The following is a 25095-nucleotide window of genomic DNA, read 5'->3' as shown; positions in this document are numbered from 1 at the left end:
GAGGAGATGACATCTCTTGGGACCTTCCTGCCACTTTGACACTTCTGGTTGGCACACCACCCAGAGCCACATTACTTAGGCTGGAAGCCCAGGTGTGTTGGGTTCTTCCCTCTCCCTTTATGAGGCCCACATTTCTATGATGCCAGGTGGCAGTCCTTGATCAGCCTCTGGGCTATGTCACTGTGGAGGTGGCTGGAGTCTCTTTTTTCATGAAAACTGCTGCCCAGTGAAACTTCATAAAGCAAGGCTTATCATGTCACGCTTCAGTTCAATCTGAGAAGCTCATCGCTGTCTACAAGTGTAGATATTTCGACTACAGTGTTTCAATTTTCATATCCCTGTCTCCAACCCCAACCTGGCTTTTTAGCTGTGTTCTTTATTATTTTCTTCATGCAACCTCCGTTCTAACCAAGCTGGGTTATTTAAAAAGTAGAAAAAGCACAGGTGTACATAGAAAATTCAGTGACTTGTACTATTTTTTTTCATCTTCACCTATTAAATTTCCATCTGTTCTTCAAGACTCAAAACAAAGACCCCTATACTCTGTGGTTACTTCTTCATTTGGTCGCATTTTATATCTACCAGATTCTGCCTGGAGATTTTTATTTGCATGGATGCCCTCTCTTCCCAGATCGCAAGCTTCTTGAAGTTGAAGCTATATTTCTGTGGGGCTCTGGGAGACAGGGCTGGGGTAGTGGATTTAAAAAATGAGTTGGACCAGAGCTTTAAGTTCCACATTTTGGGGACTTAGAGTAGAACTTGGGGGAAGAGCAGGAGGGAAAGATTACAAAGGGGGCACAGTACAACTTACTTAATTATCTCGATTTGTGGTAATGGTTTATGGGTATATCCCTATGTCGAAACTTATCAAATTGTACACTTAAAATATGTGCAGTTTATTGTAGGTCAGTTATACTTCAATAGATTCATTTTAAAAGTGTCCATTGTTCAAATCCTCCCACAACAGCTCTTTCTAGAAGTAAGGCAATGGAACCAGGAATGTATGCCTAAATGTGTCAGCAGACAAAGGCTTTTTTAAAAGTGCCATACTTGTGTTTGAAAGGCAAAGAGAATTTTGCTTGGTTTCTGTAATTCGTGTGGGTTCCTACGGGCTATCCTGATAGGCAGCCAGCTGATTTAAGGAGTCCTAGTAGGCATTTTCTTGATTTTATCCAACACCTCAGTACTGCCCCAACCACCCAACTAAGCTCTCATGTTGACTTTCAGCCATTGTGACAAGGCACTGTCAATCATCATGTCCCTTTACCAGGAGGACCCATGTCATAAGCCACTATATAAAGGGAATGATGGGTGGACGGCTTTGGACAAATGGACTTGGGGTAGGAGAGAGGGACAACAGTGGGAGCAAAAAGATCTTGCTGTTTCAACCAAAACCTTGTGCTGACCATAGTTGAGGAACGGAAGAAGATGGTAAAAGCCTGCAGATGTAGGTGTTCAGCGTGCCATCTGAAATATTCCCCACAGAGGCAAAAAGCCGGGAAATTATTTCTGAAAAGGAATGGGAAGACAAGGTATTGATGATATTTTCTGATCACAGAGGGGACTTTTAGAACTGAGGAATTGTCATCCCTGCTTGGCCAAGCTCCCAAACTGTCATTCCTTTGTCAAAAGCGAAGATCTCCTGTGACCTTCTAAAGACTGGCCCCAGTGCTTCTCTAACAATCCCTTCCCTCACTGACACCCACCCGCCAATAAAAAACAACACCCAGTGCTTTCCCTGCTCCTCCACCCCCAGTCCCTCGAAGAGCCAGGCTTTCCATGCTCATGGCTTGTCTTTTCTGTGCTGTAGAGCCTCCTCCTCATCCTGTCCACACAGTAAAGAGATCACACAAACCCTGGTCCTACCTCTTTGAGGTGGGACTCTCAAACTCTTTGAAGCTCTGTGTTTGATGGAATCTCTGGGAAACAGAGCTGGGAAGGACCTTATGTGAAAAACACATGGGATTTGGATTGTACATCTTTAATTTTCTTATTTGTCTCTTTAGTCAGCAGAATATGTCAATCTTTTGGTTGAAGAAGCTGCTTGAATTTGTGCTTTTCTGTAACATATGCTCTCCCACAGCCAGCACAGAAAAGGGCTTTTGGTGCAGGCCCAAGACCACCATAATCATCATTGATTATTCCTCTCCGCCCCAGGGTCTCTAAATAAAACGTCTCTTCTTTCTCTGACAAAGGTGTTTTTGAGTGTTACTGTTTAGCCAAAGAGTGATGTTGGGTGACCTTAGTACCCTAGCCCTTCATGTAATCAGATGGGTGTGGTGAGTAGAGGGATTACCATGTGAGTCAGGAGGAAATATGTAGTTTACCCTTTTTTTCCTGTTTGAAAGATTTGCTAATGACATTTGTGGTTGGGCTTTGGTTTTGGATACATTGAGATGCTTTCTGCACATAATAAGGGCTTATTTGGGTTGACAAACCACCTAAAGGCCAGTGCAGGCTGAGCCAGGTGAACCACCAGATCACCATCAGCTCATGCTTCTCATTCATTTGTTGGCAGTAATGAAGATGATTGTTTTCCTAAAACAAGCCCAGGTCATCCATCATGAAGCCCAGGAATTGTAAATGTGAGAAAGAGCAAAGGCACAATGATGTACGCTTACAATGGCATATATGCCTTTGGAATTCTTTAAAGGACAACATCCTCGGGCTTCTCCTGGTGGTATGCTCTAGATATAATGTTGTGTTTGGACAATCTGGGATCAAATAATTCTTGTAGCTTTATAGAATCCCTTGTTTAATTAAATTTGAACCTTGTATAACTTAACAAAAAGTACCAAATAATCCCTCACCCCTAATTCATTACCATTAAACTGCAGAAGTTCTGCTAAGCACAACTTGCCTCCAGAATCTTTAAAAACAATTTACCAGCAAGACCAAAGCTAATCTGTAAGGTTGGGGCCTCAAAACTCAATTCTCTATCTCCTTTGGAACATGAAAGATGCAGAAACTGCCTTTTTATTGTTCAGCTGACTTAGATGGGCTCCAGGGTTTTGTCCTATTTCCTAGATGTTGACGAGCTTCTTGGGTTTCTTTGATGATTGCTTTTGCTCTTCCATCGTCACATTTGGTCAAACTCAGTGTGGGGGTCTGGAGAGGTGGCAATCTATGGCTTAAAAATGTTATAGCAGGTGTTCCTGGGCGCAAAAGCAGTGTCCTGAGGTAGCGTATGTAGTAGTAATACAAGTCGATCTTGTGGTAGCAGGCTGTGGTAATATAGCTATATCATTGGATATAAGCACGTCTCATGGTAGTAGGCCATGGTGATGGGTTACAGATACCTCTGGCAATTAATAGGCTGCAGTAACAGGTTATAAGTATGTTTGGCAGTAGTAGGCTATAGCAATGTTGTGCATACACTGGCGTAGCCTCAGGGAGAAGGCAAAGATGAAGAGGTCGTAGCCTTCTCTGCTTCATTCTGGTGCAGTCCTCTACACCACCCTCACTATTTTCACTACCTTGACATAGGACATGTTTTACTATTGAATAATACCCGTGTGCCAGGTCCTGTTTACATGTCCATGTACTCTAAGAAATGTACACGCAGCATTTATATATAGTCTAAGACGTAGTCCAGGAGAAAACCAGAATAAATCTAACAGTGCCAGGAGATCTGTCTGTCACATGTTCAAACCTGAAACTTAGAAGAAAATTTTGAAATGGATAATTGTGGAGAACTTCAGGATGTGAAGCATTTGAATCTCCTGTCTAGGACATTTAATAGTTACTGATGAAAGTCTTGTATGAGGTAAGCAACCATGACCCAAGTTATACCTTCCAGCAGCTTTTGTGAGTTATGCGAGGTGGTAGGGCCACTTGAGAGAACCCCTACAGAGTTAAAGGGCCAGAGAGCACATGTTTTATTCTTTGCAGGTGGAAGCAGGCATAGTAAGTGAATGGCTCTGCCTGTGTTTTAGTAAAACCTTGCTGGATTTGGCCTGCAGGCTGCAGCTTGTCAGGCTCTGCACTAGAGATTGTGGAATGGTTATTTCATTTATCTCAGTTGTAGCATCAAGGTAATCTGGGTCTGAATTTCATAACTGAAACAGGCAGAATGATTAACTTGCTTATGATCACACAGCTTAGGATGTGCTTGAGTTAAGACTCAAGCTATCCTACCTTCAAATGATAGGACTAGTAGGTTCTATGCCCTAACCCTACTTCCCCATGCCCCCCAAAGACCCTTTTACCAGAATACTTTCAAAAAAAGTCATAACTTCAAAAAGTCACACAAAGGAAGAGCATATCATACCTTCAGAAAAGTCACACAAAGGACGAGGTAGGTAGAGCTGGCTGGCAGGGTTCTATCTACCCTCATATTCCTCCAGCCCCTGGGAGGTTGGATCCTTCTTCTGTGAGTCTCATCTAAGTGTCAACAATATGCTTCCTTTTCTTAAGACGTTCATTAACTCTTTGTGGTAGCTTGTTTCTTTTACTCAGAGGCTTCTTCCTCTTTCTAGGTGCCTTTCTGCAGTAGGCTATCTTCCTACTTGTCTTGATGGGACAAGTAGAAAGATGCCCCCAAAAGACCATGCCCCCAAAAGACCAGAAATCTAAAATTACCAGCCCTGCTAAGCATAAGCTTGCAAATTTGAGTCTCTCTTGCTTATTTGCAACTCATGAACTAACACTTTTCTCTAGTCTTTCTGCTTTTCAAAATTTTATAGTTGTCCATTATGGTGCACTTTCAATGTATTCTCCAATTATGGTAGATAGCTCTCATAACTTATGTCCAAACACAGCCCACAAATATGTTTTCTTTGACATCCTATGCAGGCCAATATGGACTGAGCAGAAAACATTTGGATTAGTTGCCACCACGGAAAACTCAGGAGCTTTCATGTAAAAACTAGATATCTTACTTATTGGTTGCTCTTAAAAATGTGCAATGTTGGCCAGAAGTGGTGTCTCACGTCTGTAATCCCAGCACTTTGGGAGGCCAAGGTGGGTGGATCACAAGGTCAGGAGTTTGTGATTATGGCCAACATAGTGAAACACCATCTCTATTAAAAGCACAAAAAATTAGCCGGGTGTGGTGGCAGGCACCTGTAATCCCAGTTACTCGGGAGGCTGAGGCAGAAGAATTGCTTGAACCTGGGAGGCAGAGGTTGCAGTGAGTGGAGATCGCGCCATTACACTCCAGCCCAGGTGACACTGCAGAGTCTCACACTGACACACACACACACACACACACAAACACACACAGACACACACACACACAAAACGAAAAACAAACAAAACAAACAAAAACTGTGCAATGTCTATCAACAACAAATAAAAACCAACTTTTTTTGAGGCTCAAAAAAAAGTGCAATGTCTCTCAACACTGGATTTTAACTGCCTTGAGCTCAGAATCATCTTTCAAAAGAGGCACATACTCATCAATTTGCCTTTGTCTCCACAAATTCCTGCTTGCATTACTTTATACTAACCTGCCTGAGCTCTGGAGACATTTGATTTTGTAACCTCTGTCCTAAACTTTTGGTAGCTAGCACTACCAACTCTGTTGGTTCTGTTGCTCTTTTGCTCACATTTATCAAGCAGTAAAGAGGACAGTTTGATATTCTAGGCAGGGGAGCCAAGGACAAGCATGTGGAATTGTACACAGGGCAGCCTTCTTTTTGGATCTTTATTTAGTTCGTTGGGATCACATATTATCAAGTCTACCTCATTGCTAGCCTCTGAATCCCTTCTTTTTCCTGAAGAGTAGTTTGAAATACATGAGGAAATTAAAGGAATTATAACCACAGAGAAGAGAATCAGTTGTCTGTCTGGATGTGACTTGGGCTCCAAATTGGGACAGAAAACTCATAAACACATTATAGTCCTCCTGCCCCTGACACTCATCATTAGTTTTTGAATAACGCTGTGTTCTCTTAAGGCTTTCTTGTTAGCAAGAACAGCAAGAACATGGTGTTAGGGAGAGGAATTGCCTTGAACAGTTCCCAGGCCTGTGAGTCTTTTTCCAGCTTTGTGATTCCCTGAAGGGCGGGGACCTTGACTGACCCCTATCTGCACTGGTGGTGTATGACTGTAACAATGGCAGTGATGAGATGATAATGCTGGCATAGGATAACTCACTAATAATCCAGCGTATATTCTCAGTGTATTTCCCCTCTCTTCTTTGAAGCAGAGAGCCACATTTTCAGGTGTGTTTTCTTGCTTTGGGTGGTACATAATTCCCTTCCTGAGTTTTTGGTATCCCAAATCCATAATTCCCTTTCTGTGTTTTAGATATCATTGGCATTATGTTTTGGGGGTAACTTAATTTTATCTTACCTTCCAGTAGAGCTTGAGATAAAAACTTGAGTCCAGGCTTTGTACTGGGAGGTAGATTGAAGGAAGCAAAAGGGAGGGGACCAGCCACATGGGACAGGGAAGGAAGAAAATAAAGAGTATGTTACTGAGCTAAGTGTTGTCATCAGCAACTGGGGTTCAATCCCACTGGAGACCTTTTGAGTAACTCTGCAGAATGCACCTCTCTCCAGATGCTGGGATGCTGGGGCATGTAATGGATTTCTTTCCTCTACACTAAGGGGTGAAGATTGCCCCCTTCTTGGGCTGCCTAGAAGGCAGACTTTGATAGGTAGGAATACTTGCTCCCTGATGTATTATTCTCTGCTTTTTTAGGGCCTCAACCAAAACGGAGACAGAAAATGCATCATGCTAACATTGTTGTCTGTGTGTGTATGACTACATAATATTTTATTTTTTTGATTTATATAATCTATGAACCAACAGCTTATATTCAGTGCAGTTCTAATTATTTTTATTAAAATACATACAAAAAGTTACATTTTTATTCAGTATTGTTTGTATTTTTTTATATTTTCTTAGGATACAGCTTATAAAAGTGGAATTATAGGGTCAAACGGGTAATGTTTTTTCGAAATTGCTTTTCAGAGAGGTTTCACTGACCTATAGTCCCATCAGCAGTGTGAGAGAGCATTAAAGGTGAACTTTGGCAATGTCCTGGCATGGGTGACTGAGAGAGGTTGTAAACTCTGATTGCTTAGAGCACTTTTAGCACAGTGGAGGCCTCTATTTATTTAGGATAGGTTAAGGCACTATTCTATGTGAATAGAAAATGTATGAAGGACATTCATTCTGGATTCCTTGTCTTTTCTGAATTCTAAAAGTGCTTCTTTCTACTATCAGCTGAAATGAGCATACACAAAACACATACAATAGATTCTTCCAAGAGATTTCCAATTTGAGATGTTTGAGTTTTCAAAGGTTCTAAATTTGCCATCCCATCATTACACCCTTATTTTCCATGTGTCAATGTAATAAATGGGTTACCAGGTGTCCCATGTTCAAATTTCCATGATTATGTGGGAAATAATAACCCCGGTACATATTAGAACTCTTGGAATTTTAATTTACGTGACCAAGTGCCTTGTAGAAGTTCTGACAAAGATAAGGTTTAAACAGCTGACTGTTAGAATTGGAAGAGACCCAGTTTCTTTTTGTCCCTCTTGTGTCCCGGGAGTTAAACAGGAAAATCAGAGGAAAAAGTATAAAAGTGGAGATCAAGAGAAAGAGGGAAAAACAAAGACCAGAATAGCCTAAATTTTGGTTCATCCCCTGGATTAGTGAGCACAAGCCATGCTTCTTGATTTGAACTCAGGTGAAGGGTGAAATGCAGCCACATGTATATTTTCGAATGCCTCTTCTGCCTTCCTTTTTATCTCTTTGCTTCTCTTATTTTATTTGCTCAAATCCCCTTTATGTCTGTCACCAACAATCAATGGGCCTGGTATCATTGGAAATGTGAAAAATAGACATAAAAACTTCCAAGTCCCCAAATAAACCCTGGCTCCTCCATTATCTCTGAGGTTTCCCATAAGGTCTCTTAAAAATTTGTCGTTTTCCAATGAGAATGCATGGGCACAGGGAGGGGAACATCACATACCGGGGCCTGTTGGGGGTAGGGGGCAAGGGGAGGGAGAGCATTAGCACAAATACCCAAGGCATGTGGTGCCTAAAACCTAGACGACAGGTTGATGGGTGCAGCAAACCACCATGGCACGTGTAAATATTTATGTAACAATCTTGCACATTCTGCACATGTATCCCAGAAATTAAAGAAAAAAAGGAAAAAAAGAAGTTTGTTGTTTTCATGGTAGAGTTAAGTGAATTCATTTCCAAGCCAGTTGATCCCCTGCCAGTGTCTAAGACAGGCTGTTCCTCCAGTGCACCAGGGGGAGCTGTTGTGCCAGTCAGGCCTGGCACCAGTCTCTTTCCAAGGGAAATATGAATATGGACATACATGCTCAACAATCCAGAAACAAGGTTCTTAGTTTGTACTAGTCACAAGAGCAGGATGTTTGAAATTGGCATGGTCCTAGAGTTTCCAGAACTATGGGGGCCAGTGGAGCATGGGGAAAAATGCAGTTTCTATTGCACTGTGTTCTATTGCCTCCCCAAACTTCCCCTTTTAAGCACGACGACTCGCTGGAAATATTTTGTTTTGTGATGAGGTCTGCAGATAATATAAGTGAAAAATCAAGGCCTCCTAAAGTAATAAAGAGAGAGCACCTTAGTAAGAAGAGATACAGAAAAAACCTGTTTGCCACAGTATAGCTTACATTTCAGGTTTCCCAGTTTCCTGGGAGTTTTATTCACTGATATTTCCAAGAACCTAGATCTGTGGCCAGAACAATAGATGATCAATAAATACTTGTTGAGCAAAAGAATGACTCCAGTTCCAGGGCTAGTCCTGGCCACTCTTTGATCACTTGGCCCCTCTGTGATTCTGTTTCCTTATCTGTTAATGTCTGCTAGTGGGTGGGAGGAGAGGGGGAGGTTGTAATAGCCAAGCCCTGAGATCCTCTCTGTTTGGGATGGTCTGTGGTTTCCATATTCTAGGTCCTACTTGATTAAGTGTCTTCAGTAGACATCTTCTTTACTGTTTCCCGGAATAAACTAACCCATAAATGAAAGAGAACAGTTCCAGTCCTCAGTATGGGCATCAGAGTATGGGCAAGTTGAATCAAGAAGATGTCTTTCAGTTTTGGCTTTGCTCTCTGTTAATTTCAAGCTGTCCTTGGAATTCATATGCATGGCGGTAATATGGTTCTAGTGTTTCTGTAGGTGGATAAATTTAATCCCATCTCTGTAAGGCAGCCTCTAGTTTGGCCTGGCCAGTGTTCCTTCCTGTTTGCTTTCTGTTCCTCATTATGCTTCCTGCTCCCATCAGTATCACTTAGCGATGCTTCTTCATCCTGGCAGTGGCCATTCCTTCCAGTAGCAGCCAGGGATACCAGTGTGCAGTTTTGCCAACACTTGTAGAACTAGGTCCATTGTTCTCCCCCAGAAACTCCATCAGCCGTCATCTGGCTCAGGGATCTGGGTCCTAGCACGGTGAGCTCTCCCCTTCAGCCCCAGTAGAGAAACAGCTCCTTTTCTAAGGGCTGCATATCAGTTCTGTCAGTGTCTTCCTTCAAGCTTTTAAATTTTGTTAATTCTAATGCTCCCTTGTGTTCCTCCAGACTAAGGATGTTAGCTGCTTATAACTGCTACCTCTTCAATATCTTAACATCCTCTTCAGCCTTTTCTGATCTTAATACTGTACTGTTAATAATTCTTTATATTAAATTCTCTCTGTTAAAATAACTGGAGTGGTTTGTTGCCTGAGACTACATCCTGACTGATTTAGGGCCTGGAACAAGGGAGCCAGGTGTTACCCCATGAAGTCATAGGTTCCTGGGCATATCAGGTTCTCTGCTTGTATGCAAGTGAAGTGGCTCCAGGAGGCCAAAGGTAGACCTCCAAAGAAAAGCCACGCATAGGGGTCGCTTGGGAAGAGAAAGCACAACAAAAGTGGAGGAGCGTGCAAAGAACCTCCTGGGGACCTGCACAGAGTTCATGGCTTCCACTATGTGGACATACAAAAAGCCAACCTACCATGCCAACAGGCTGCGGGGACCAGATGGGTAATTTAGGCCTGGTGCTTTGAGAGTTCCAGGAAGGGAGATGTCAATAAAGTTAAGGACAATCAGACAGTTATCAGAGGAGGGTGAGCTGGAAAGATAGACAGGGCTTTTCAGGATGGAAAACTAGTCACAAGCATGGCCAAGGCAATTCCAGAAGCATGGACTACTTCAGGGAGCCTCAGACACAAGGCCAAGGAACTTGGATGGGTCTTTACTTTGCTTCTGTGTGGGCAACTTATCCTGATATCATCCTCAAAAGTCATAGTATAGGCTGAGGTGGTGGCTTACACCTGTAATCCCAGCACTTGGGGAGGCCGAGGTGGGTAGGCCACGAGGTCAGGAGATCGAGACCATCCTGGCCAACATCATGAAACCTCATCTCTACTAAAATACAAGAAAAAAGAAAAAATTAGCCGGGCATGGGGGCGTGTGCCTGTGTAGTCCCAGTTACGCAGGAGGCTGAGGCAGGGGAATCGCCTGTACTCGGGAGGTAGAGGTTGCAGTGAACCAAGGTCACACCACTGCAGTCCAGCCTGGGTGACACAACGAGATTCTGTCTCAGAAAAAAAGAAAAAAAGTCATACTATATATATGACTCAGTCACTGTATACACCACCCAGCAGGCACCAGGAATAAGGGTTGAGACAAAAAGATTTGTTTGCTAAAGAAAGGGACACATCTTTCCGGTACTAGCTTTAGATGATCCTGAGATGGCACTCTGTCTGTGGGCCTCTCTGAGAAGAGACATCTGACTTGGTTTAATTTTTAGCTAAATCTGCAATTGATAATAGGATGTCAGGCAGTAGGAGGAGTGTTGATGGGTGATCTGCAGGGAGAGCCGGTCATGACATTTGGCTTTCCATCCCCTTTGGCTTTCCACTCACGTTGTCTTGATTTCTTTAGCAAAACGACTAAGCAGTTGGACACACCTTGTCTGAATGCCTACTCCATATCTCTCCCAGACCCAACGGGGGATAGTATCCATTATCTCCTTTACACAACAGATTTTCCAAGATGGTCCCAATTGAAAATACTTTGGTTTGGGAGTATCCAAAGTATGCAAGAGCTACTAATTCATGCCTTAGTATTAACAATATGGCTCTCTCAACCTTTAAAGAATGGAAGTAATACATGGGCCTAGAAGGACAAAATAACTGGTGCAACTCCAAATAAAAGTAATAAATATATTCGGCCACAAAGTTATGGTGGCTTTGCTGCACAACATCTAAAGGCATTGGGTCCTTCCCTCAAGGAGCTTGCAGTTTAGTGGGTGAAGCTTCCTTGTCTTGCCTTATGATTTGGTGTTTTGCATGCCAATGTAGGCAGCTATCATAGAGGTAGGAACAGGTAGGTGAGTGGTCCCCATCTTTCCTTGGTCCTGTGGGTAACAGGGAAAGGAAAGGAAAAGGGCAAATAAAGTGTGTGATGATGGGGTGGGGGCTGATTGGAAAAATAGGGGGTTGCTGCGTTCCCCATGTTGGTGACTGGGTCTAGCAAGCATGGCCCTCCTGGCAGAAATGGGGCTTAGAGAAAGTGAGAGCAAGTGTGCAGGAGGCTGCTGAATCACTTGTGAGAAGTGAAGGCCCCATCGTGACTCTTAGCTCCAGACCCCACTTGCTCAGGCATGGACAGGGGTTCAGGATGAGGTTCTGTATCTGTCCGCAACTGGGCATTATGCAATGTGGAACTAGAAAACGGGTAGAGGAAGGCAGAGGCAGAGAAGCCATACAGAAAGAAGAAGAACATGAAGGCAGAAGCAGAGGGAGACAGGAAGAGAAGAGAGGGATGCAGAGGCAAGAGGAAAGGGGCAGGAAGGCCTGGAAGACAAGGCAGGAGCCAGCATCACAGGGCCTTGGTTCTCTGCCTCCTGGGGCAAAGGCATCCGGGTGGACCAGCACCCTTTGCTCCCTTTTGTCCTTACCAGCCCTGGAGAAGCTCATCAGCCCTTGAGGTTGTCCAGGCCCAGGGTGAGGTTGGGAAGGAGGCTTGGGAGGAGCTTTACTGGAAGGCCTGTTGGCTTACCCTAGGGTGCAGAAATCATTTGAGGGCTGGGGAGAGATATGTCTCAGGCCCCTTCCTGCCTCCAGGAGCCTGGCCTGCCTGGTTGCTTGCCACAAGAGCAGAGCCCATCTCTCCTCCCCACTGCACATCCTGTAAGCCAGTCATCTGCCTTTTTTTCCCCTCCCTCCTCCCCACCCCACCCCTTCAAGTTCTCAGAACTCGCTCCCATTAGGTTCCAGGAAATGGCTGGTGCAACTTTGTAACCAAATCCACTCGAATCCCTTTGTATATCTTTTCTGCTCCCTTGCCCCCTCCTTGGTGTCCTTCATGGCTGTGTCTGGTTACAGAGTAGGGACATGGCCAGGGCAGGCTGGCCCTGGCACATGCAGTCACATCTGAGTCAGGCAACAGCACCCAGGGCCAACAACCTGTGGCAAAGCAAAGTGAGTCGTTCAAGTGAACCCCAGCCCTTTTCCCGCTCCACCAAGAATTAGCTGTGCAACACCGAGCATGTTATTTTTCCTCTGGGGATCTCAGCTTTTCTCACCAGCAGTGTTAGGAGAACCTGCCTTTGGCCAGCCCCATGATTTGCTGGTGACAGTCAAGTGAAAGAAAGCACATGTATCTGGCAGAATACCTGGAGGACAGAGCGGGGTTCTCACTGAGCAACTTACATATAGAGACCCAAGACCCACAGAATTCTAGCCCATGCAGGAGTCTGCCCATTTCTCCCTTGTGGGACCTGGAGGCTTTCATTTGAAAGCAGGAATTTTGATGGGATGTAGGTTTTCTGCGTGTAGGCCTACTTCTTCCTCAGAAAAATTTGTGGAGTTTTATAAAGCCTTGGTGTGGGTGCCAGAGATCTCACTAGCAATTCAGAGGGCAGGCACTGAGCCTCTTGCCAGGGCTCCCCACTGTGACTTAGGCTGAGGCTGGGACCAGGCAACAGGTGGCTTCCGGTGCAGCCTGGGTGACTGATTCTGGCTGGGGCAGCACCTGGAAGCCTGTCAGGGAGATGGTTGTGGACAAGATTCTATTCTGGGAGGGCACCAGAGTGTCCCAGGCAAAAGGTGGCCAGCTGAGGTATTAAAAAAATGGATCAAACATCTGCAGAATAAAATTCTGCTTAAATCTTAAGTCTAGGGAGAAGGCAAAGAGAAGACAGCAGACAGGAGGAAAACGAGGGACAGCTGACAACTGAAAAAGTCTTCAGACGTGTATTTAGGGGTTTAGATGGGAGCAGATGTTCAAAACGAAGTCATCTGTGTAATCCAACGTCCAGAAGAATGGGAAGAATAGAGCCAGCCCCAGCTGGGCTACCAGGTGAAGCTTGGTGTTCTTTTCCCTTCCATGGATTTGGCAAACTTCAGTGTGGAAAGGAGCTTGTTGAAAAATTGCTTAGGTCTGGGCGCAGTGGCGCATGCCTGTAATCCTAGCACTTTGGGAGGCCTAGGTGGGTAGATCATTTGAGGCCAGAAGCTTGAGACCAGCCTGGTCAACATGGTGAAATCCCATCTCTACTAAAAATGCAAAAATCAACTGAGTGTGGTGGCGCACACCTGTAATCCCAGCAACTTGAGGGGCGGAAGCAGGAGAATTGCTTGAACCCGGGAGTTGGAGATCGCAGTGAGTTGAGATAGCACCACTGCACGCCAGCCTGGGTGACAGAGTGAGACTCTGTCTCAGAAAAAAAAAGAGAAGAGAAGAGAAAAGAAAAGGAAAAAAAGAAAAGAAATATTGCTTAATTCACCCTAAAATAAAGAAGATGGAGCCAAGGAGGGTTCCATACCTTGGTGCCTATACTGCCCTAGATTGTGAGGAGAGAGATGGCCGTCCCTCCTCATTAGGGGCTTTCTTGGAAGTGGAGTCTCTGGAGTAATGAAGGAGATGGATTTGAGGCATAGCCTAAGGACGCGGCTGGATAGGTAGGTTTTGTCAAGGACCTATGGCAGCAGTTTTCAAAGTGTGGTGCTCAATCAGTGGCATTGATATCACCAGGAAATCTGTTAGACATGCAAATTCTTAGTCCCTTCCTGACCTGCTAAAGCAGGACCTGGGGTGGGGTCCCGCCACCTGTATTTTAGGAGCCCCCCCAGGTGATTCTGATGCTCTCTAGTATTGGAGAACAATCAGCCTCGGGTACTCAGGTGGGGCATATCGGGAAGCTCAGTGCCATCTTGACTGGACACCATTTGAAATCCACAAAGGAGGCTCATGAGAGAACTCTCTCTGTTCTTCCCTTCCCTCTCCATCAGCTACAGTGTTCTTGGGTCTCCTTCCCACTGGGCACATCCTACAGTCACCCCTCTTGGCCACAGCCTTATCTGCTTGTCCCAGATAAAGAGTGAATTGGCTTAATCAGTCTGGCTGGACTGGCTGGCTCCAGGGAGGTCTGCTGGTGGTGCCACTCACAGGAATGGAGCCATTCACATGGCTGACCCCCTTCCCCACCCTATAGGCCCTGTCGCCACTGCCATCTCTCCTCTAGAAGACACGTTGCACTTTTCCTCCTTTGCTAATTAACCCTCAGCAACTTTATTGCCAAGAAAGATAAGGGGTGACTATCTAGAGCTTCTGTGAAAATCACCATGGTCAAAGCCTCCGTCAAGATCAGGCTGTCTTCTGGGTGGCTGCAGAAGGAAAGAAAGAGGGATTGAACTGAGGCTGTCTGAGCCTGCCCCCAAACTTAACACTATGCATTTGTACCTCTCAATCTTGCAAGAGAACAGACACTTGGAATGACTGCAGATGCTCTGCCTTCACTAAGGATTCTGGCTGTCTTTTAGTTACTGCCTTGCTTGTTATAACAGACAGTTAGGTGAGTTAATAGGGTGTGTTTTCCCCACATTGCAAAGAAGCAGAAACCGGCTCAGAGACATTTGCTGACTTTCTCCAGGCACTAGGATTACTCAGTGGAGTAAGCTTCTTGGGCAGGGCTGGGCCCCAAAGCCACATTCCTGGTGGTGTGGCAGGAACTGGGGCTCATGCCCATGAAGGCCCGTCTGTGAGGGAGGTCGGCTGGCGGACCAGATGTGCCTCCCGGATGTTTTTCCCAGGCTCAGCCTGTGTGGCATGAAGGATCAGTTAAAGAGATTTTTAATTCTGGGGAAAATGGTTGTCATTCAGGGCTGGCTCAAAAAAAAAAAAAAAAAAAAAAAAAAAACCGGTAAAATGTGCTGTGTGTGGAACTAAGCAGCAGGGCCAAAAAGCACAGAGGGGTTTTCAAGAGCTCCTGGGCAGCAGCTCTGAGGTGGGCTGGGAGCGAGGGACAGCAGTACTGTCGGAGGGGGCGTTCGGACTGTGTAGCCGCTGACACAGTGCTTGTCTGGGGCCACCCCTGTTCCGATACCAGCTGCGGTTCCTTCTCCTTGCTGGGTCTGAGTTTTCTCCAACATCTGCCTCTTCCAGAACTGTGAGACAGGCAGGCCTGAGGGTGTGAAGAGTATCTGTCAACTGTCAAGTTCATGGAGAAGTCAGAGGACTGTTATTAAGGGAGAGTAGCTTAGGAGGTGGCTGTATGTGGAGGGACCAGAGGCAAAGGCTGGAGGCCTGTGTGTTGCAAATATGTTTTTCTTCTTATGGATCAGATGAACCTTTCTATGCAGAGCCTCAGTAGAGAGCAGAGGGGTCTTCCGTGGCTCAGGCCAGGAGTTGCTGAAGCCCTATCCCTCAGCTGCCGGTCACCTCTCTCAGTGCCTCCCAAGGCACCTTGCATGATCCCTGGTGACCCGATGGGATGGGTTAGAAGTCCCTGGAGAAGCCTAATGAATCCACCAGTTCTTAGGTTATCTGGAGCTGTATCTCATTGTGAGCTCTCTGGAGGCTCCAACTGCTCTCTCAGGAGTCTGCTCAGAAACAGGTGGTCCAGGGCTGGCGTGTTTGCCAGGCCTGGGTGACTGCTCCACAGCATGGGGCCCAGCCCCTGTGACAAGAAAGACCCAGGTGGGAGCTCTTATCCCGGGCAAGTGCCACCGGGGGATTAATTTCTCTTGGGGACTCGGGGGTTGTGGACAATGTAGAGAAGCAGCAGCTGGGCTGATAGAAGTAGAAGCTTCTGGAACAGGCTTCCCCCTCCTCTGACTTTCCCTATTTAGGTCTTAGGAACCCAGACATTGAAGTAATATTCTTATTAGCAGTGGCGAATTCATACCAGTTTGGAGCAACTCGATTCTTGCTGTTTCAGAGGAAAGAACTTCACTGAGGGGCATAAGGCAGAGGGAGAGATGGAGGCAAGTTTCAGAGCAGGAGTGAAAGTCTATTAAAAAGTTTTAGAGCAGGAACGAAAGGCAGTAAAGTACACTTGTTAGAGGGCCAAGTGGGAATCTTGAGAGATCCAGGTGCACTGTTTGGTCCTTGACTTGGGGTTTTATACGTTGGAAGGTTCCAGTGCGTTTCTTCTCCCCTGATTCTTCCCTCGGGGTGAGCTATTAGTATGCACAGTGGCCTGCCAGCACTGAGGAGGGGTCGCATGTGCAGTGTGTTTACTGAAGTTGTGCACATGTTCATCTGAGGCATTTTTCCCTTACCAGTCGAGTGTTCCTAGAGGAAGGTCATAGCCCAGTTAAACTTGGCCATTTCGCCTCTGAGAGCCCAAGCGCGGGCCCACTCGCCCAACTCCTGGGATCTTATCGGGACGCTGCTGCTGATCACGAGCTTCAGATGTTTTTTTGTTTTTTGTTTTTTTTTAATTTGTTTTGAGACAGACTCTTGCTCTGTCGGCAGGCTGGAGTGCAGTGGTGCAATTTTGGCTTACTGCAACCTCTGCCTCCCGGGTTCAAGTGATTCTCCTGCCTCAGTCTCCTGAGTAGCTGAGACTTCAGGCGCCCGCCACCACGCCCAGCTAATTTTTGTATTTTTAGTAGAGATGGGGTTTCACCATATTGGCCAGGATGGTCTCGATCTCTTGACCTCATGATCCATCCGCCTTGGCCTCCCAGAGTGCTGGGATGACAGGGTTGAGCCACTGCGCCTGGCCCAGGTGTTTTCTATCTATTGGGAGACTGCCTTTCTCTGGCACCAGCTATGACCAGGTATTATTTTAGACAGTATGGCAACTGCCTAACCATCACCTGATGGCCACTGGACATTGCTGGTGGGAGGGAGCCCTCTCCTGCCCTACTCATGTCTGCCTGACTACCTACTCTAACGTCCCCACACTGGCTGCCCAGGATGTCAGACCTTCTGGCTCTCTATCTAGGAGCCCCACTTGTTTTTTTTCCTTCCATCTATGAAGCATGACAAGCACTACTGCCCATCAGCTCCTGCTGGTGACTCACGATGGCCATTAGCACCAAGGCCCTGAGAAGCGGAACGTGAAAGGGACCTGATTTTCTTTGCTTAGCCATACTTGACTTTTCTTTGAGAAGTACCTGTTTGATAACCCTGGGGATTAGGCTCCACATCAAGTTTTTCCTTATATTGAAACAAAAGCTGTTGGCTCATAGCATCCTCTACCATGGAGGGTTCTTATTTGCTGTTTATTGGATCTCTTACCTGGTAGAATTTAATATCCATGAGAGTAGGGACTTTGTTTAACTTAGTGCTTCGCATACAGTGGACAATTAACATTGGTTTAGTGACGGTATCTAAGAGTGGTCTGCATGCCGGGAAAGGCAGCCCTTTGTCCTGTGCCTTTCCTAGTGTCATCCCTTTCACCAGGAATGCCCTCCCTGGCTCCCACTCTCCCCATTCCCTTCCCGCTGCTTCTCTCCAGGCTCTGAACCACTCAGTCTAGGGAGTCTTATTGGCTGCCACTGCCTGCCACCGTCAGTCCCTGGCCCTGCTCCCTGTGGACACCTGCTCCTACTTTATCAGATCCTGCTTGCTTGGCTTTCTTCTTTGGGTGATTTAAGGCAAGCAGGTCCAATTCAGGGAACAGCTTGAATGCCGAACTGTGACTGGCTGACCAGGTTGGTCTGTGATGAGTGCTGCAGGCATAGACAGACAAGAACAGCCCCTGTTCTTGTGGGCCCGCTCAAGGGATCGCCTCGGTTGGATACTGGACCCAGCTTCTAGTGGGTCCCAAGGGCTCCTGCTGGGTCCCAGTTTAAAAATTTTCAAAAGTTTCACAAGCTGTTGCCAAACACGGCCCTTTGTCAAATTATAGTTGAACTGCAATAATAAACTCACTATAGACACAACAGTTTGGCAAAAATTCACAAAAGCATTCTGTGAGAATCCATTGGTCTTATGGAACTTAACAATGGAGAGTGTTGCTTATTTTATTATTAAAACATGGTACATACTCTTGTATCAGCAACGTGTATATTATATATACGATCACAGGCTAGAGCCGGGGTTCCCAGTATTTGCTGCACTGGCATGCCTGCCTTAGTGCTCTGTGGCCCCCAAGATGCCCTGTTCAGCTCCCTGTTTCTCACGGGTCATGCAGATGTTCTCAGCCCCTTTCCAAGTCTTTCCCGGGAGGGCAAAAAGAGAACAAGTGGAAGGGGCAGGTAAAATCCACATGAGCCTCACCTCCAGGGCATTCCAAGGCAACATCTGCTGCTGCCGGGCTTCCAGCTGGCCAGGCACCCTTCAGTCACCTTCTGACAGATGCCTCTGAATAAATCCATTCACAGCAGGAGAGGGCTTGGAGAGTTCCAAATCTGTTGAAACCAGATCTGGTCTGGGGGGACAGAGAGAAGCCATTTCAGAGAGAGTCGGGAGGGACAGGCCTCAGGCCAGATAGGTGCTCCTGCTCCTAAAGGATCCCAAGAGGCAGCTTCCCGGTGGGACCTTCTATACTTTCCCCATGGGGCCCTCTCAGCCTCTCCTTCCTTGACTGGAGTTTTGAGCCACTGATGGGCTCCATCCGTGTAAGAGCGTGCAGCTCTCTAATTCTTGTGCATGTCCCTAGACCTGTGGTGCCCAGGGTCAACATGGCAGCTAAGGGAGGTTTGGAGGGCGGCATGAGCCACTGGGTCAGGTGTGCGTGGGATTGACAGGTCTGGGTGCAACTCACCTGCTACTGGCTGGAGAAACTTGAGGTCACTGTTGTCCTATCACCAGAGATGTGCATTGAGAAGGCCTTCTGTGTTTAAAGATGTTCCTGTGGATGTCGTGTGTTCCAAGCAGACACTCAGTTGTGCTCTAGCTTATTTTATAGTGCAAAGAATCACAATTTTCCTATCTCTGGAGTTTTCCTTCTGGGCCTACCGTAGTCCCTTGTCTCTGGGTCAGAAAACATGAGAGCATGGCTGTCTGTAACCTCCTTTGGTAACATGTCCCACTATATCCAATCTGTGTCCTCACGCTGCAACAGCAGTGTACACAATCCTACTGTCTAGTTCAAACCCCTCTAGCTGTGACTACAACACCTTCCTCCTTATAACTAAAGAGCCCCTGAGACCAGGAGAGCTTGCTGCTGCTCATGCAAATCTTCTTTTTCAGATTCAGAGGAAACACCTAAGACTTTTTTCTCCTGATCGTGGGGACTGTCGTGGGTTTTGGTGAGGGAGACACAGCAGGGGAGGGGTGGATCTGGGCTTGCAGGCAAGTCACTTAAGCTCATGAACCATCTAAAATCTTGGATTCAGAGTCTGGAGTCTCAAGAGATGGCAAAGCAGCCCTGGAGAACCAGGCTGGGAGTACTAATTCCAGGCCAGTGCCAGCTTGCTGTCTGTCCCCTTATTGATGTATGGAATCCAGGCCACTGCTCCCTCGCCAGGAGAGCCATGTGAAATAAACCTGTCTTTTTACTCATGCTGGAGCCAGTTTGCCGGGTGCTGATCATGGCCAGCGAGAGGCCAGAAACCAGCAGGTGAATGGTGTCCCCGACGGATGCTTACCTCACCTGGCTGTCGTCAAGGTTGGCTCAGAGAACAGGGTCTTGTATCGCTGTGCCCTCCCATGATCCCCTTGGCAGTTTCCTCTCTGAGAATTGACCAGGCCAACCTCAGCCACACTGACATCACAGAGCCTGGTGGCGCCTGGGTTGCTCATGATGGCAAAGTCCAAAAATAAACGCTATTGACCGATAACAGTTTGAAATGCAACTCGCGGGGGTGGAAGTGGGCAGGTCTGATGACAGCAGGTGTTGCTCATGGCAGTGAGGGGCAAGATAGACAGGCAAAGGCCATCTGAGGCCTTTCCTTCTCTTACCCAGCCCCCTCTACCCAGCGGCCCGGGCTTCTAATTTCTTCCCATAAGGAACAATAATATCACTGCCAGATGGGCGTGTCTTCCTATATGGTTTTCAAACTATGTTTCCGTGGAGAGCTGTGCTGAGGATCATCTGAGAGCTTCGGAGAGGGGACTCAGTGAGACTGTAATTGGATGTGCCAGGAAGGTGAGACACAGAGGTTCAGTGAGGGGCCCAATTTGTAAGAAAGAGGCAGAGCTGGTTCTAGAACAGGATGTTCTGATTCTCGACTCAAAGCTTCTCCCCTCTGTGGCAGGTTTCCACCGGCCACTCCTCCATGTTATGCCCCAGGCTTCACCGAGCACCCAAGGCTTAGGTTAATGCCTGGTAGACGTGATAAACCAATCCATGGTTTTATTAGGAATAGGTAATGTGGATGGTCAAAAAGGAGAGACTTTTGAGTGAATTGCATGGTGGCTTTTAACGTACAGTTAGCAGATTTAGCAAATGAAAATATGGATGCCCAGTTCAATTTGACTTTCAGGTAGTCAATGAATACTTTTTTTTAGTATAAGTATGTCCCAAATATTGTGTAAGACATGCTTTGAATTAAAAATCCGAAATTCAAATTAAACTGGATGTTCTAGATTTTATCTGGCAATCCTATTTTAATGACCCCCAAACTGTGCCATGAAAACATCATTTTCATCACAGCTAAGGCTGTGTATTAGAATATTAGGATTTGCTAGCCAAGGAAGATGTCTTAGAAATTAAGGTTGGGAGCCGACTTTCAGGGTGACTTTGAAGTTAATTCTGTATAACTAGGGGTTAGGTGGGGACAGGTTGAACTAATAGCCCTAGAACCCTTCCAGGTTATGTGATAACTGCATGCCCAGTCATTAGCTTTTATCATCCCACAGCTGTTGAATGCTGTGTTCTGTTTTTGTTGCATTTTGTTATGCTTTCTACCTTCTTTTGCCTCTGTGCTTCAGTTTGTTTAACTTCCATTGACCCATCTTCAAGTTCACCAATTTTTTCCTCAGCTGTGTGGAGTCTATGAAGTTAGCCACTGATTTTGGCAGCAAGAACCAGCTCCATACATGGAATAAAGTTGTAGCTGGAGGAACTGGTTATGAAAAGGAACTTCCTATGGTGGAGGATGTGATGTCCTAGAAGAGAAGACTGAGGGAATCTGTGCTTCAAGTCTGCTTATGAGGAGTCTTTTGTGGTGGGGGGAGATGCGAAGTGGTTCCAGTTTTTTCTAGCCCAAGCATTTCCTTTACTGTGGTTCAGAAGTGAAGGGAAGGGTTTTTCTGCGGTTACTCCTAAGATGCCAAAGCAGAACCCACCTGGAAACTGGGCAAAACCTTGAGCCCATTAAAAGATTAACAGGAAATGAACAATGTTAGAAAGAAGGAGTAAGGTTAGAAAATTTCTAGCCTCAAAAAAGAGTCTTTGTGCCCAGGTATGGGGGGAAAGACTGGGTCTGCTGGCTCAAAGCCTCTAAGCACAGCTTTGCAGTGATTATGGTACTGGTTAAGGGAGCCTTGCAAAGTGTCAAGATGTTAGGTAGGTCCTGGAGGTGATGATCTGTATTGTAAAGACTGAAAATACCAGGTCCTTTTTGAGTACTCAGAGCTAACGCTCTCTGGTAGTAACCCCAGTGACTATAATGTTAAACAGGGATCAGTCCCTGTTTTATGTAGCTTTTAGTCAATGTTCTCACTCTTAGGTGGGTGTTGAACAATGAGAACACATGGGCATATAGAGGGGAACATCACACACTGGGGTCTGTTGGGTGTGCAGGGCTGGGGAGAGACAGTGGGAGGTGGGGGGGTTGGGGAGGGATAACACTGGGAGAAATGCCTGATGTAGGTGACAGGGGGATGGAGACAGCAAACCACCGTAGCATGTGTATACCTATGCAACAATCCTACAAGATCTGCACATGTACCCAACAGCTTAAAGTACAATTAAAAAAAGAAATATTTGGGATGCCTCCCCCAGATTTTTGTATTAATGCCCCCCTTTTTCCTATTATTCAAGTTTCAGCTTAAATATTAACTATGGTGACTGGCATTTCCTAAAAGTCTAGCCTATAGTACTTCTTCATTTCACACAGTCCTATTGCAATCATGAAGACCTAGTATTTTGTTGTTGTTGTTGTTATTGTTGATTTATTGCTCATTGACTATCTCCTCCTTCTCGAATGTAAGCCCCAGCAGGGAACTGGAGCAGCCTCTTCCCTGCTGTATTCCCTTTGTCTGGCAAATAATAGGTATTCAATATAGTTCATTTGGTAAATGAATGGAGAAAGGAAAATTATCTGACTAGAGTTTTGCTGTGGTAGAATGAACTAACATTTGATATCTAAAGAGAACTCCAGAACTCTTTTCAACATTTTGGTGTGTTTTGCCCAATTTCTTGTTTAACCATCTAACAAGTATGGTATAAAAACAGAAGGCAGAAAATAGTCTCATCCCACAAGCTTTCAAAGCGCCATGTCTGTAATTTTTTTTTTTTTTTTTTTTTTTACAGTGGTGAATACAGCAGACCTTAATGGATGCTTTTCTGACTGATTGATTAATTAAGGTTTAAGCTCAGGGAGGTTCTGACCCAGAGCATTTGTTTCTCTCCCTACTGCAGTTCTGTGTGGTGAATGAGTGTTGATTTCCCGAAAACTTTAAAGGACAAAGAACATGAATTCACAAAATAATATATGCATGGGAATATATTTATCTGATTGAAAAAGCTACAATTTTATATTTAAATGAATCAATTTATAGCAATGCTTTATGAAGCATATTTCTTATGGGAAATAAGTACGATTTTAGACACCCACACAGATAATAAAATCCAGCAATGCTTGTCAGTTTTGTTAAATTTCTCCCTGAGTGTCTGGCTGAGCTGCTTAAAGAAACAGAGCCCTTTGCAGTTTTAAGGTCAAAGGTCTTGTGGCTACAGGTGCTAGGGTCAAAACGCAATTTGACAATTTGACCCCAGATCTTTCTAAACTAAACAGACCTGACTTTTTGCCCAAAAGAAACAGAATAAGAGAGTGTGGTGCAGGCAGTAGGGCAGAAGGATCCAGAAAAAGAGACCTAGAGGTAATTGATTATTTCATTGGCTTAATCAGTTATTTATTTTACCATGTTTATTATTCTCTTGCAAGAATCCAGACACATTGCTGCACTGTATAGGGCCTGGTAAGATGAGTCAGATAAGACTTCTGACCTTGTAGGACGGTGCCTTAACAGGGAAAAGGATGCAGGTGTTGAAGTTGGTTTGGGGGAAGGTAACAGACTTGGGTTGAGATATATTTTTGAGATGCCAGCAGGACATGGAGTTGGAATTATCCAACAGCCACTGTAGCAACCATACATAAGGCCATTCCTCTGGGCCCTAGACTAACAAATCCACCAGCCTAGCTGGGATTTCCTCTTGGACATTTCAAATTTAATGCATCCAAAGCCAATTTCCCCCACTTCCATGAACTCCTCCTCACCTGTTCCCATTCTCTGTGGCGCCACTGGTCACCCAAGCCCAGGAGCCTCCCTGACTTCTCCCCGTCTCTCATTCTCCATTTCCTACTCACCCAAACCCAAGTCCTGTTGATTTCCTCTCCGAAACACCTCTTGAGTCTTCATTTTCCTGTCTCTCTCCGTGTTAAATTCCATTCTAGACTGCCATCATTTTCCATCTGCATATCCTCCCTCCACAACAGGTCTGCCTGCCCCACTCTGGCCTCTTCCTCTACTCTCTCTTTGTTACACATCTACCTCTAATACCTGTTTTCACAATGCTAATCCAATCACACCAGTGCCCTGGTTAACATGCTTCAGAGCTAATCCTTGCTGTCAGGAAGAAGACCACATTTCTTTCATTTCTTCTTCTTCTTCATTTCATTTTTTTTTTTTTAAATATATGTATTTTATCCATATGTGTGAAGAAAAGAAGACCATGTTTCTAATGTAGCTTCCAAGACCCATTACGTCTGGCCCTGTGGCCTAGCCTCCTGTCCACTTCTCCCCTCCTTTGTTCTATTTTAACCGCGTGGACCTTCTTTCACCTCTCATACTTGTCTGTTTTCTACTTCTGCAAGACTTTTGCACACGCTGTCTGTAATAGGCAGAATAATGACCTCCCAACGACGTCCACACCTTAATCCTCAGAACCTGTGAATATGTTTCATGGCATGGCAAAGGGAAAATAAGGTTGCAGATGGAATTAAGGTTGCTAATCAACTGGCCTGAACAGGGAGAGATCACCCTGGATTATCTGGGTGGGTCCAGTGTAATCACAAGGGCCCTTAAGAGTAGAAGAGGGAGGAGAATAAAAGGTTGAAATGATTTAATGAGAGATGGACTCAATCAGACGTTGCTGGCTCTGAAGCTGGAAAGGAGCCATGAGCCAAAGAATGCAGGCAGTCCCTAGAAGCTGGAACAGGCAAAAACAAAAACAAAAAGAAAAAATAGATCCCCCTTAGAGCCTTCAGAAAGGAATGCACTTCTGCCAACATCTTGATTTTAGCTCAGTGAGACTCACATGTCTCAACTATAGCACTGTTAAGATTATAAATGTGTGTTGTCTTAAGCCACTATGTTTGTGGTGATTTGTTACAGCAGCAACAGAAAACAAATACACATGCTGTCCCTCTGCCTGAGAGACTCTTCTCTGCCTTGGTTGTCAACTCCTCAGATCTTAGCCCAAGTGCCATTTCCTCAAGGAGTTCTCTTCAGAGCCTCCTGACTGTGTTACACTTTCTTTTATAATCGACATTCAAAGCTTCATTTTCCTCTCCTTTTTACATAATTTTCTGTCATCCCAGCTGTGTGTTTGTTTATATGAGAGGCAGCATGGAATGCTGGCTAAAAGCATAGATGGGCCCTGTAGCCCAGTGGCCTATGCCTGAATCCTGCCTCCACTACCTGTTGTTTGTGTGATCTTGTGCAAGTTACTTAACCTCTCTACATATGCCTACCTATCCCATAGGACTATTGTAAGAATTAAATGAATAAACAAAGTGCTCAGGACAGTGTCTGCTGTCAAGTATAT

General features: G+C 45.5%; 2 long non-coding RNA genes across 2 annotated transcripts in view; both read left to right on the top strand.

Annotated features, from left to right (window-relative positions):
* Nucleotides 1-25095, top strand: part of LOC116551815 — an 88904-nt gene that overhangs the window by 46688 nt on the left and 17121 nt on the right. The gene's annotated exons all lie outside the window — the stretch shown is intronic.
* LOC116551816 lies at nucleotides 766-2190 on the top strand. Its single transcript, XR_004269078.1, has 2 exons — nucleotides 766-1532; nucleotides 2007-2190. It is a non-coding gene; the product is annotated as an uncharacterized LOC116551816 (long non-coding RNA).

The sequence above is a fragment of the Sapajus apella genome, unplaced genomic scaffold (genome assembly GCF_009761245.1).
Source record: "Sapajus apella isolate SASKATOON/1434 unplaced genomic scaffold, GSC_monkey_1.0 scaffold10, whole genome shotgun sequence".
Taxonomy (NCBI): domain Eukaryota; kingdom Metazoa; phylum Chordata; class Mammalia; order Primates; family Cebidae; genus Sapajus; species Sapajus apella.
The sequence above is the reverse complement of the archived record's forward strand: the minus strand, read 5'-3'. Positions and strand labels throughout refer to the sequence as shown.